This window comes from Musca autumnalis, unplaced genomic scaffold, assembly GCF_047663935.1.
Source record: "Musca autumnalis isolate F117 unplaced genomic scaffold, ASM4766393v1 scaffold_4, whole genome shotgun sequence".
Taxonomy (NCBI): domain Eukaryota; kingdom Metazoa; phylum Arthropoda; class Insecta; order Diptera; family Muscidae; genus Musca; species Musca autumnalis.
Genome location: NW_027411977.1, coordinates 139601314 through 139614214, shown reverse-complemented (window position 1 = coordinate 139614214; position 12901 = coordinate 139601314). Strand labels below are relative to the sequence as shown.

The 12901-nt window shown below is 36.1% G+C and overlaps 1 long non-coding RNA gene across 1 annotated transcript; it reads left to right on the top strand.

The window, feature by feature from the left end:
* The first annotated feature begins 11030 nt into the window (after window positions 1–11030).
* LOC141403661 (uncharacterized) lies at window positions 11031–11705 on the top strand. Its single transcript, XR_012412874.1, has 2 exons — window positions 11031–11327; window positions 11397–11705. It is a non-coding gene; the product is annotated as an uncharacterized lncRNA (long non-coding RNA).
* Window positions 11706–12901: the final 1196 nt, after the last annotated feature.

Genomic DNA, 12901 nt, shown 5'->3' with positions numbered 1-12901 from the left:
ATGTTCGTATTAATATTTTCCCTAGTACCCATAATTTTTTAGTAACAGCCACAACTCATACAATGCGAAAGTTAGTGTTCATGGTTATAGCCTACACCACTATGTGGGGAGGGTATTATAAGTTGGTGTTTATACTCTCAGCCTTTAGGCTAAAGATACGACCAAACATGTGCCTCATCGAAAGAATGGTTTTAGATCCCAAGTATGGTTGGACGAAGTCCGTTCCAGGCAATCCGCCTGGTTGAATCGCAATATAATTTTCAAACGGATCAACTGATTTCGTCCAAAATTTGGTTTTCGTAATATTTTGTCCAAACTTAGATCAAGTTCGACGATGGGCCATAGCGGTCATTCGGGTACCCCCCCCCCCCCCCCCACCACTCAAAAGTGCAGTATTTCTCGTTAAAATGGTGAGAACGATAACTTCTGATGGGAGTAACCGATTGGGTCCAAACTATTCACGTCGTAATATTTCCTGGTCTATGGCCAGCTTAAACATGGACTATATCGGTCAACTACTTCGAGGCATGAAATTTTTTGCAGCAGGTGGCGCTCGCAATCCCTTTTACGACGATAAAATTTTTTCCGGGGCAAGTCCATAGTTCCTGCGATAATGTCCCAAAAACTCTATATAACCCTGCCGGTGCCAACTCAAATGACTGATGAACACTAAAAAACTTATGAATTGAGTATTCGATTTGATCGAAACATTTCACATCGAGTTCTAGGAAGGGTTATATTGGAAAACGTTTTCGGATACCTCACAAAAGTTCAAAATTGTTCTCAAAATTGTTGTTAAAGGGCTGTTCGAAGATAGTTAAAAAATTTTTAACGGAAGTACTTTTTGTGGTCCTGTTTACAACGATAAAATTTTTTCATGGGCAACTTCATGCTTCCTGACATAATGGTCCACAAGCTCTAAAACATCCCCAGTGACCAAGTAAAATGTCTGATAAGCACGATAACTATCGAAAGGAGTGATTGACATTAGTCCAGCATTGGCGAATCGTAATATTTCTCTCAGACTTTAATCAAGTTCGAATATGGACAGCATCGGTCAACACCTCTAGGTTCATACCACTCAAAATATCCAATAATTACCCTAAAGCTGCAAAAACTCTACGGCCACCAACTAAAATGACTTTTTAAGGTAGTCTCCGATTTTGCACATTTTTTTTTCCAAACCGACATCAATTTCGAAAATGGACTATATCAATCCATTTCCTCCGGTACCTCCTTCACAAAAATTCCAACATGTAGGCTTAAGAAGTGATTGAGGCCTGTTCACAGATAAATAGTAAATTTATTTTCGGATAGTTCTCTCACAACTTAGTACAACAGTAACGTATTGGGGAAAAAACAACTCATACTGGATTTGATTCTTTTCATTATGCCAGGGTATTTCTCTGACAGCAAAGCCGACTGATACTTTTTTAATGTTTCTTTTTTACAAAAAGTGACAAGTAATGCGAGATTCTACATAGTTTAAATTGACCCCATATATATACGAAGCCCGTTTTCATGATATTCTTTTAAATTAAAAAAATAAATCTGTAAATATGTTGCTTTAAATCAAAACATCGATACTTCCCTCAAAAAGCTACATTACCTTTGAATTGTAATTAATCTTTATTTGTTTTAAATACTTCGAAACTTTTTTAGAGGATTTGTTTATACATTTTTATGGAGATGCCTTTGTGAGGATTCTTTGAAGGCAACAGGGAATTGTAAAACAAATGAGATTTTTATGGTAATCGAAGTTTTCTTTTATTACTTTCTTCTCACCTTTAATGTCTATTGGATTAGCTTGATGACCTCCAAAGCAATGTTTAGGTTGACTGTAAGGAGGTGTTAAAGTAATACGTGAGATTTAAATTTAAATTAAAGTTAAAAGTTGTTGGCCGCAAATGTTGATAAATTGGTTTAAAATCAAGTTTTAAAAATAAGACTTAATCTTTTATATTTTACCTATATAGATTGATTGCGAAGTTGCAAGTTTTAATACCATATTGGTTCAGTCCAATAAATCTATTGTAACAGTAAAGTGTTCATATACTTAGGGCCAATCGCGTTTATAAAATGTATCATTGAAGGAGGTTATATATTTTCCCATACTTCGTCTTGCAATACTCAAAATTAATTCATATTTGTAAAGATGCAAACTCAGAAACGTTATGAGGAATCTTATACAAATGGTTACAATGTATAAATTTGTATACAAATACATATCTACACTTATGCATCTTAATATATTTCAAAGTTTAACATGAAGATAGTACCTTTGCTAATCTAGACATCAGAGTTAGTGCGTTTGTGTATTTCAAAGTTACATACACACATGGTGTGTGAATGGGTTCATTGTAATTATTGTTAATATATGACATATTTTATGGCACGCACGAGTCCTCCCCAAGCCAGTCAGTCGTTTTGTCTTTATCTGGGACCACGTTATGACTGTAGACTAAGAACAATTTGCATTTTAGCTCATGAATAATCTCACCACCTTACACATATGGGAAATTACAAGGATTCTTCCATACACTTTAACACACAGCCATCCTTACATTAATTCCATGGAAAGCGACTGTGCGCGTAGGTGAGTGTGTGCGCCGTAAACTTATAATAAAAAGAAATTACTTCCATTTGTAATTATTACGATTAACACGGGGAATAAGACAAAAGGCAATAGTTAAAACAAAAGATACATAAGAAGAAACTTGAAAACTTTATAGCTGGTGAAATAATGAAATTAAATTTCCCCAAATGGCTTTAATGAGTGTTTAGTAAGCAAAACACTTCGTAAAGGGGAACTAATAACACTGGGCTATAAAATGTTTGGCGGTAAAAATATCTGATTTTTGATAATGTTATGAAGAGAAGAACTTTATTGAAATGCAGATACATTTTATACTTGACAAATACTGTAAGTTGATATGTAAAACTAAAAAATGAAAATGGATTCGAAAACTGCTAAAAAGATTTCCCTGAAATGTTCAGAGCATATAAAAGCATATTATCAAAGTAATATAGGCTATAGTAAATGTTTATATAATCAGAAGTAAATGTACATACGACCAGCAGGAGAATAGAGAGAAAAGATAGATAGTGAAGAGAAAGAACTTTATGAATAGGGGATGACCCACCTCATAGCTACTAAGGTGTCCAGTAATAAGTAAACAGGGCTGCGGAATATATCGAAGACAACTAAAAGAGAGTACAATCTCATGGACACCAAACAGCCTGTGCCTTTTGACTTTCAGTCTAGGACACTGGCAGAGAAGTGCTCAATTGTCTCAGGCTCTTCCACATCTTCACTTGTCATAGTTCTAATACTGCAATGACCGGTAATAACCCCTACAGCGATTCTGATCTCAGATTTACATTGTGCAACAACCTAGTGCAACGCTGTTTCTGTAGATTTTCATTTTACATAAGCATGTTGCTTATGAAGTCACGTTTTATGCAAGATTTTTTCTAAATCGGGCAGCCTTTCTAATTAATGTTTTCAATAGAAAAGAGGAAATACTAATAGGTCTGCTGTCCTTCGGTAACGAAAATATATGTCCATAGGACCGGTACGGGCGTCAATAGTAGACAAGCCCTAAAAATGGCATTTAATATGGTGATCAAAACAGGCGGGGCGTTCTGAAGCATCGCCGGAATTACACCATCCAGTCGAGAGGATTTATAAGGTTGAAAAATAATTATCGCCCATAAAATCCTTCAATAACTTATTTATCTATTAACCTAGACCGTCTTGCCAGGAGTGTGTATCTATACTAGTATATAATTGGCATGCTTGCATCCTGGAAAGTGGGTTTTGCAAGTAGGTTAAAAGCAGCGTCGCACAAGAGAATTCTATCAAACTAAAGCAAGTGCTTATGTATAGGTGACAAAAAACAACAACTAAATTATGTTTACCATTCGTTTTTGCTCACGTACAATGTGAATGAGAGAGAATAGCAAATGCAAAACAACTTAGTGGGCGCCCGCAGTATACAGATGGGCGAACCTGGTTTAGAGTCTCTAGAGCGAAGTTACTCCATGTGCAATCACTTCGTTTGCTGCTGCCAATAGGTTTTGGATCTTTTGAGATTTCCTTGCGAAATGTTTAGAGTTGTGTAGTTCCGGAACGAACTAGTTCCAAGCAACTAGTCCGGACAAGAAACTGTTGGAACTATATCCAGCTCTTGCGTTTATAAAGTTCCTTTCGTTCTTCTCGTTCCTTCAATTTTACGCCTGCTTCGTTCTTTCTTCGTTACTGTTTATTCGCGGCAATTTATTTATTTTAAATGTCAATTCATCCACCAAACCAAGAAAACATTTAAGTCTCGGAACTATTTGGAACGAAAAGAACGATGAAAGAGAAAGATTCGTTGAATTATATCGGTCTCGGAACTATTTGGAACTATATTAAGGAACTAATTCCTTTTCAGAAAAGGAACTAGAAAGATTGATCCGCCCCGGGAACTAGATTGCCCAACTCTAGATATCTTCCGTACTGGAAGGTAACCGTATTTCCTCTATTACATACTCGAATTATTAGTCAAAATAAAATTGAATATGGACTCACCTCTCACGCTCATGTCATTGATCCCCCAGTGGAAGTGATGAGCATTTGCATCACAGTCCATTATATAACTGCTATTGTCCGATATCTAGTCCACTAGTTTGCGCACCAATTGAGTTTGTGATTCGGGTATTTCATACGGCATGTAGACCGAGGCTAGCACCAAGGCCCTTGCGGTGCCTACTTCCATCGCCGTCACTGTAATTTTGGAGTTGAATTGGAAGTAGAGAACAGAGTGTAAGGCCCATAACGATATCCCCATCCTGGAAAGGAGGAGGCACATTCAACTCTGCGGGAGATTCAGGCAGTAGGTATCGTGTCTAGCTTGTAGCCCTTCCTAAGTAAGTCATAGCCATTTATTAACTTTCGATTTCTTATCCTGCCAATTAATAACCTCGTCGGTCCACCTAGTAAGAAGTTAACACCTTCCTCAGACGACTTTCCACCAGCAACCTATGACCATCACTGACTTCAGGATCAAACTTATCAATGGTGGCTCATATGCCTTCTCATCCGAAAGTTTTGGAAGTTTTTGTTCCGGACTACCTTTGCAGGCCTTCATATATTGAACTCCCTTAACTGTCTGGCGATCCGCTACCTTCGCGTACGAAGTCGAGTGACTGGATCAGGGGATCCGGAAAAATTGAGATCATCGATTTTTCGAGGTTGACTGTCTCCGGTGTACTCAACGCAGTTTTTGGACTGGTGACTATCTCCGGGCGATGAAGCGGAATCCGTTCGATAGATAACGAACGCTTCTCTTGAATTTCGCTTGCGAGATTTATCCTATATATTTATTCACAAATGTGGATCAATAACTTACAGCTCTTTTATAACCGTCCTTTCTCTCCCGGGCCTTACTACTCTTCGTGGTTGAGGTTGTGGAAGAAGACCAAGGCGTCTTGCCTGGGAAGAACACTCTGTCGGCTGCGACCGAAGTTCCATCACCTAAGGAACTGAGGAAGAGGAACTGACGAAATGATCGTGGTGTCCATCTCATCGTCCATAGTCGGTGCGGGGGATCTTTTTTTTCTTAGGTAAGATATCACTACCTGACATACATATTTCGTTCTTCCCAAAGATGTACTGTGAGAAATATCTACCTTGGCAATAGTGAACTTTTATATCAATTTTTGGAGTTGCGAAAAATAAGGCGTGTGGACTCAGGGGAAACAACAACTCTCAAATATTAAATTTGGTATTTTTGATTTGATTAATCTCGTAGGAACCATAATTACTGTAATATAAGGTATCGCAATTGGTAAAAGGAAATTGGAGATGAAAGGTACCACAAACCCATGCAAATTTGCAAATTTGGCCCAAATTTGGGTCCTCATTATATTTTACTCATGATTAGATCTAGTTCGAAAATGGACCAGTTGACCGACTACTGCTTCTGATACCTCCTCCACAAAAGTTAAAAATATTATATTGCGCTCTCGAAGGGAGTAACCGACTTAGTTCAAATATTATAAATCGTAATATTTCTTCCTGACATAGATCCGATTATGGACCAACAGTGGTATAATTTTTTCGGTTCATACTTCCGCAGTTGTAAAAAACCCTGAAACCCAAAAGTTGTAAAAACCCCTTCCCTGAAATCCAAAAGTAGTTAAAAACTACTAAAACGGCACCAACTGAAATGACTGATTTTGCCGAAATTTTTGCCTCGTATTTTTTGAGGCTTTTCATAGAATGTACTCCTTTTATTCTGGTTACAAATCCCGAGGTTACCAACTTAAATTGCTAACTAGATCCAGTTCCAAGCTTGACATTCTTAGTCCATTCCTTCAGGTACCTCTTCCGCAAAAGTTCAACGCATTGCAAATATAACTTCAACGCTATATTTTTGCTAGGGGAATATATTACATCCTGGCCCGGGAAGTGTTCCTTCATTCTCCTCTCGTACTAAACTTGTTATGCCCGTAATTTCTAGCCGTAGGTAACCGGGTAGGTAGCTATTAGTTATCTTTACCTACGCGTTTGGCAATTTCTAGGTGCCATTTACCGAGGCGTGTAAATTTTGAAAACATGTGGTAACATTGGCGATTTTCGTTCATGATTTCGTAAAAACATTGCCACCTACAAGTGTTTTACAATTTTTAATACATTGACAACGATCAACTAGGCAAAATCCTTGGTGTACGTAATACGGCCGTTTTCGACCCGGTAACGTTACCTATGGATTGAAATTATGAAATTTTGCTTACACGGGGGATATCTATGACCTCATAGATAACTACACGTAGGAATTACGGGCATTAGTAGTCTTTGTGGTTCTCCTAAACATTCAAAAGGGTAACATTTTCAAAAAGTTACTTTAATTTGATATCATTCGATGTTATTTTGTTTTCATATTACGGCGAAAATTTCTTTTGCAATTACAGCCGGGCAACTCCCACTAATCAAAAACACAAACAGCCAAGTACGACGGTTTGGGGTTACGACTCATTGATGTTGAACAATTCCTGTGGTCATGTTTGTGGTGTGACATCCTAAAGCTTCCTCAATTAACTGTGTAACTCCTGTCAACAGGCATGTGTTGGCAAAGAGAAAAATGAAACCAGACAGTATTGAATGACAGTCGACATGCCAGCGATGTGTCTGTTGGCAAAAACAAGAAAATTGTTTGGGGGTGTGGTGGCTCACTGACTGACTGACGGATATGAGAATAACTCAATTCCAGTGAAAGTTAAATGAAGCTGATTGTTACACACTGACAGACACACTTCCGACTAACTTGTTTGAATATACGAATTGATTTCACCACCAGCAGTAGCAGCATCAGTCAATATCTCAATATTAACTGAGAAAATCCTTGAATTCTTCATTGAACAACAATAACATTGTTTCTTGTTTTGTTTTATTTGAACTTTTTCTTTCTTTCCGCTTAGCTTCTGTCATCGAAATGAAATGTTTGATTAGGATTTTCGTTGTTATTAGAAACTATTGTTGTGAATTTTTGAATTCACTTTGATTGGCCTTTGGCCTGGAATTGAGAAATCATATATGCCTCAGTGACTTTTCGTTTATAACTAATTTTTATCCGTGATTTTTCACATATGAGGTTATGCATGATTTCGTTTTGTATGGTATTCATACATATGTGATTTGTGGCCAAGATTGTTTGATGAAAGGTTTTTTTCTGAATGATTACTTTTGTGACAGTAAGCCCAAACAATGTGATTTGGGGAAAACACGTTTTTTATTCTGTGGGAAAAAACCTGAGGCAATTTCTCGTCCAATATTTTGATTCAATACAATTTTGCATTGGCATGATGTATTTTCTCTATGCATATTTATGTATATGTAAGCATGCCAATTTTAGAAAACTCGATTGCCACCAATGGAGTATAGATTTGTGTCTCGAACACAAGCCATTCTTACTCAATCGTCAATCTTAACCAATCTTAACCTGAAGTTGATATATCTTGTTGTTAATCGACGAGATAATGGTGATCAATCATAGGAATCTGCAACCAAACTGTTCCCACACCAAAGAGAACAGGCGCTGGTGGATGTCCTCAAAGTTCAAAAATGATATCACCGTCCAACAGGAAATGCAATGGAAATGGAATCGGCACCAAGATACAAGTGAAATTGTTATGGTTATGACTAGACATCGGATTTTTGCATGTTTTTTATTTCTCATCCGATTGGACTCAAATTTTGGATTTAGGCGTTTTAAGGGTCAATTTTTCGATATTTGGGGTCATATCAAAAACATGCAAAAAATATGCAAAAAATATGCAAAATATATGCAAAAAATATGCAAAAAATATGCCAAAAAATATGCAAAATATGCAAAAAATATGCAAAATATGCAAAAAATGCAAAAATATGCAAAAAATATGCAAAATATGCAAAAAATATGCAGAATATGCAAAAAATATGCAAAATATGCAAACAGTTTTTGGCCGAAACTCGTCATAAAAGTCGAAAAATTGTCAATTAAAGTTGAAAAAACCATAAAAAATACATAACAGTGTTCTAAACTAAGACTGTTGACCGTATAACATCGTTTTTTTTTAGCAGATTATTATGTTATTGAGACCATTTACGACAGTGTGGTGTAGGGTATAAAAGTATGGTATTGTAATACAATTTTTTTATTATTAAACTATGCAAAAATATAAAATTTGATAGAATATCAAACGCTCTATGTAAAATTCAATACTTTCTTTGTAATAATTTGTAGCGTTGGGCTGGTTATTGTTCAAAGGGAACAAATCGATGTCGGATTTTTTAAGGCGGCAACCGCATAATGTTTTTAGTTGGGTCAGATTTTAAGACTGTCAAAGTTTGAGCACAATTGGAATATGTTAACATGTGCCACTGGGGCCCTGATGTTATGAAAATCTCGATTTTTGGCTATTTAGCGATTTCGGCGACCCATTTCACTGGAATGGTTAAAGCTTTTTGTCCATATTAAGCATTAAATTAAAGACCATTCTGTTCTTAACATTTCTTGTTGAACAACAAACTACGTAAATATTACAGAATTCGAGATAATAATGGCAATGTCCCGAAAAACGTGACTAGGTACGCCTTTGTGCGAATTAAAAAACCTTTTCTTCATTTTTATCAATTTTTGGAATGAAAACAAATGTCTTTGACATTTTGTTCTAAATTAAATTTATTCAAGAGTCAGACATCATGTGGTTTTGGAGCTATCTGGGTACAGCTGACTACTTGAAGAACGCTCTGCTATGTAGTTCGCAACTTTCAAGTTGTTTACCATACTTTGCGCCTCCTGGAAATTCGGAGTTAATGTTTAATCTCTTGAACAACAAGAATTATGTCAGATCTTTTTCTAGGATTTTCGGCAGTTGCTCTTTTGGAAGTTTGGATCGAATATTTCTGAAGAAATTTGAATCTTTGCTTTGTTAAGATTTGTGTTGCCTTTTGGCTCTTTACGGCGTTTTGCACCGTTGGATCAAACAATGCCAAGCCAACAAGTTCAGGACTAAGATCCACAGGTGATTTATTATTTTGCTTTTTCCTTTTTCTGATACTTGTTTGTCTATGTTTTCGTTTTTCAATAGATTTTCAATGAGGTCTAGCTCTTGTTTTTATGCTAAACGTATCGTAGAATCTGAAGAACCATCTGTCCCGAAAACAATCAAGCGTGGCTTCAAGAAAATCGTAACTATGCAATTGTCCTTGGTGCTGGACCCCTGTAAGGTGTATAGGAACGTCACTAGTATCATTATGGCTACAGTAGAAGCTATCGGAGAGGATCCCTACAAATATAAAATCTCTAGACGCTTTATCCGTGAACAGCGGAGAATAAACCGTGAAACAAAAACTCAACAGCTTCAAGGAACGAGGCTATTTGTGTGCACTGGCATGGACAACTATTACCAGATATTCTCAAAACAGAGAAGAAAAACGGGCTGCTGTTCTGGTATCACATGGGGGTAAAGAACAACTCCTATGCGTTCCTGAAACTGACAGTAGCTCCTGGGAGTCACGGGGTCCGCGAGCTCGAGCAGATATTAGAGAGCTTCTGTACCACCGTACACACTTGTTAGAAAATTGTTAAGAGGATTTTTTGACTGCAAGCACATCCGGACATCAACCAAACATATTCAAGCGATTTCTATAAGAGTAGTCTGCGATTGACAAATCCAAGATCGAAGTAGGCGAGAGTGTTTTAAAACTACTGCCCAGCCCACTTCCCAAGAACAAGAGGCCGTAGAAGCACCTTGCGTTTAAATCGTTCGAGACTGGACGCCCCCAGAATGATTTTTTCTATTTTATTTATTTATTTGGTATCCCACACGACAACAACTGAGTGTTATAAGTGAGAGTTTGGGTTATTGATTTTACAAAACGTATAATGAACAAGATAATGTTTATATAGTTATAATATAGGATATATTGGGTAAACATTATCAACAGGTTAAAAAGAAATAGAGACAATAGAATGAGTTTAATACAAAAAATAGTGAAAAGGATATTCAGAAATATTTTTAGGTCCAAAACAAGACCTAAACCGCATTGAAGATTTACGAAAGGCATTCACAAACAAATATCAGATAAAGGAAATAGCAAAATGATAAATCATATGTGGTACCTTAGTCCTGAACTTATTGGTCTGGCATTGTTTGAACTGATAGTGCAAAACACCGTAAAGATCCAAAAGACGACACAAATCTTAACAAAGCAAAGATAGAAATTTCTCCAGAAATAATCGATCCAAACCCTGTAGGAAGTGTGGGGTCATGTGTTGACATGTCGCCACTTTGTCTACTAATATGGTGACAAAGTCAACACTTTGTCACCAGGTTGTCAACTATTGATACCTTTTCCTTAATAAGAAGAAGCATTGTGTATATTGACAGATGATAGCCCAACGAAGCATCCTTTTTTTAATTTTCTTAATTGTTTGGCGTAAAATAATTTTTGTGGTTGGTGAAAAAAGTGTTTTTGTAAAAATCAATAAAATATCGTGAAAACTTAAAGCATATAATTTCAATAACAAGTATGAGCAAAAGAAAATATAAAAGACATGTGAAAAATAATTCTATAGCAAAGTACGAATTCTGAGGCGACTAACAACATTTGTGGTGAAATTTCGACAATTAGACATTATGTGGAACCTTTAGAGAAGATTGTGGAGCCTGATGTATATATTGTCCCGTCTCGCTGGAAATGCTGAATGCAACTAAACATAATAATGAATTACAATGTTGGATAATTATTTGGCAAAAATCGATTGTGAGATTTTTCCAATGTTATACAGCTGTAATAGGCAAGCAAATTTAAGGACATATTTTTTATTTATGTTTATTTATACATGTTTATTCTTTTCAATTCCTAGGTGTTATATCAACATTCAGCGAATCGCCTGATAAAACGTTAAGTGCAACAGAAGAAGAACTGTTTTAAGCAGACAAGTCATTGGTGCGACTTGGCCAAGAAAATAAAACGAAAACGTTTTTTATTATTTATATGTTAAAATGTTTAAGCAGCCTGAAAACATTGTCTTTATTTACTAATTTTTACTTATGTGGAATCTTTGGCTTAGCCATTTAAAAAGATAAAAATACTGTAATACGCAATTTGTACATTTTTACCATTTTCAATATTATTTGTTTTATTCTTTAATGAAATATAGTATTTAAACAAATGTGTAGCTTCATCTTCTTATTACTGTTTTATCTATGAAAAGTTCCAAATAAGCTAAAAAATTTTGTATTGAAAATCTGTCTATACTGACTCACTACCTCCATTGTCTATACTGACTCACTATCTCCAATGTCTATACTGACTTACTACCTTCAATGTCTATACTGACTCACTACCTCCAATGTCAACACATGGTTCCTCAGGAACTACTGACTTACTATTGACATACTAGTTCCATTGTCAGTACTGACTTTCGAATGACACGTTCATACAAAATGTCTATAGGAAATTACATTAGTTGTCTACAGTTTGTCAGTAGTACTGTTGACAATGTCAGTAGTAAGTCAGTATAGATTCACTATTGACATTTCCTATAGGGAACTTACAAAAATCAACTGCCGAAATTCCTAGAAAAAGGTTTACCAGGCATAATTACAAGTGAGACTTAATTGTTGTTCAAGAGATTAAACTTTAACTCCGAATTTCTTGAAAAAGATTCTGCAACTTGACCACAGAACATCAATTACCAGGAGGGGTAAAGGATGGTAAATAACTTGAAAATTGTGAGCGACGTAGCAAGGAGTCGAGTTCATCACCAAATTGTCATCTGTACCCAGATGGCTCCAAAACCACATTATGTCAGTCCCTTCATGTTCACAGATATATCCCGTGTAAGCAACATTTTATAATTTCAACGGCCGATATGTCTGATGAGTCTCTACAAAAGGCGAACCATGTCACATAATGGTGGTTGTGAGGGTTCGAATCTTCGACTTTCCTTTTTCACTTGCAAACATCATCGGTCATTAAGCTCCACTCCAACGAGAAATGAATTAAAATTAATATTAAAATAGATCTTCGCCCTAATAGGCAACATTATCAAATAAAGTAAAATATATTCGTTTTCATTCGCTAAAATTTGATAATATAGGAAGAAAAAAGTTGTTTTTTTTTAATAGACTCCATTTTTGCCCTAAGTCCTTTTTCGGGACATTGGGTTTAATAATTCGAATTCACTAACACTTACGCACATTATTGTTCAGCAAGAAATGTTAAGAACACAATAGATTTTAATTAAATGCGTCATACGGGCAAGTAGCTTTAACCGTTCCACATATATAGGCCGTCGAAGTCGCCAAATAGCAAAAAAATAGATTTTCATAACTTCGAGGCCCCAGTACCAGTGTTAACATATTC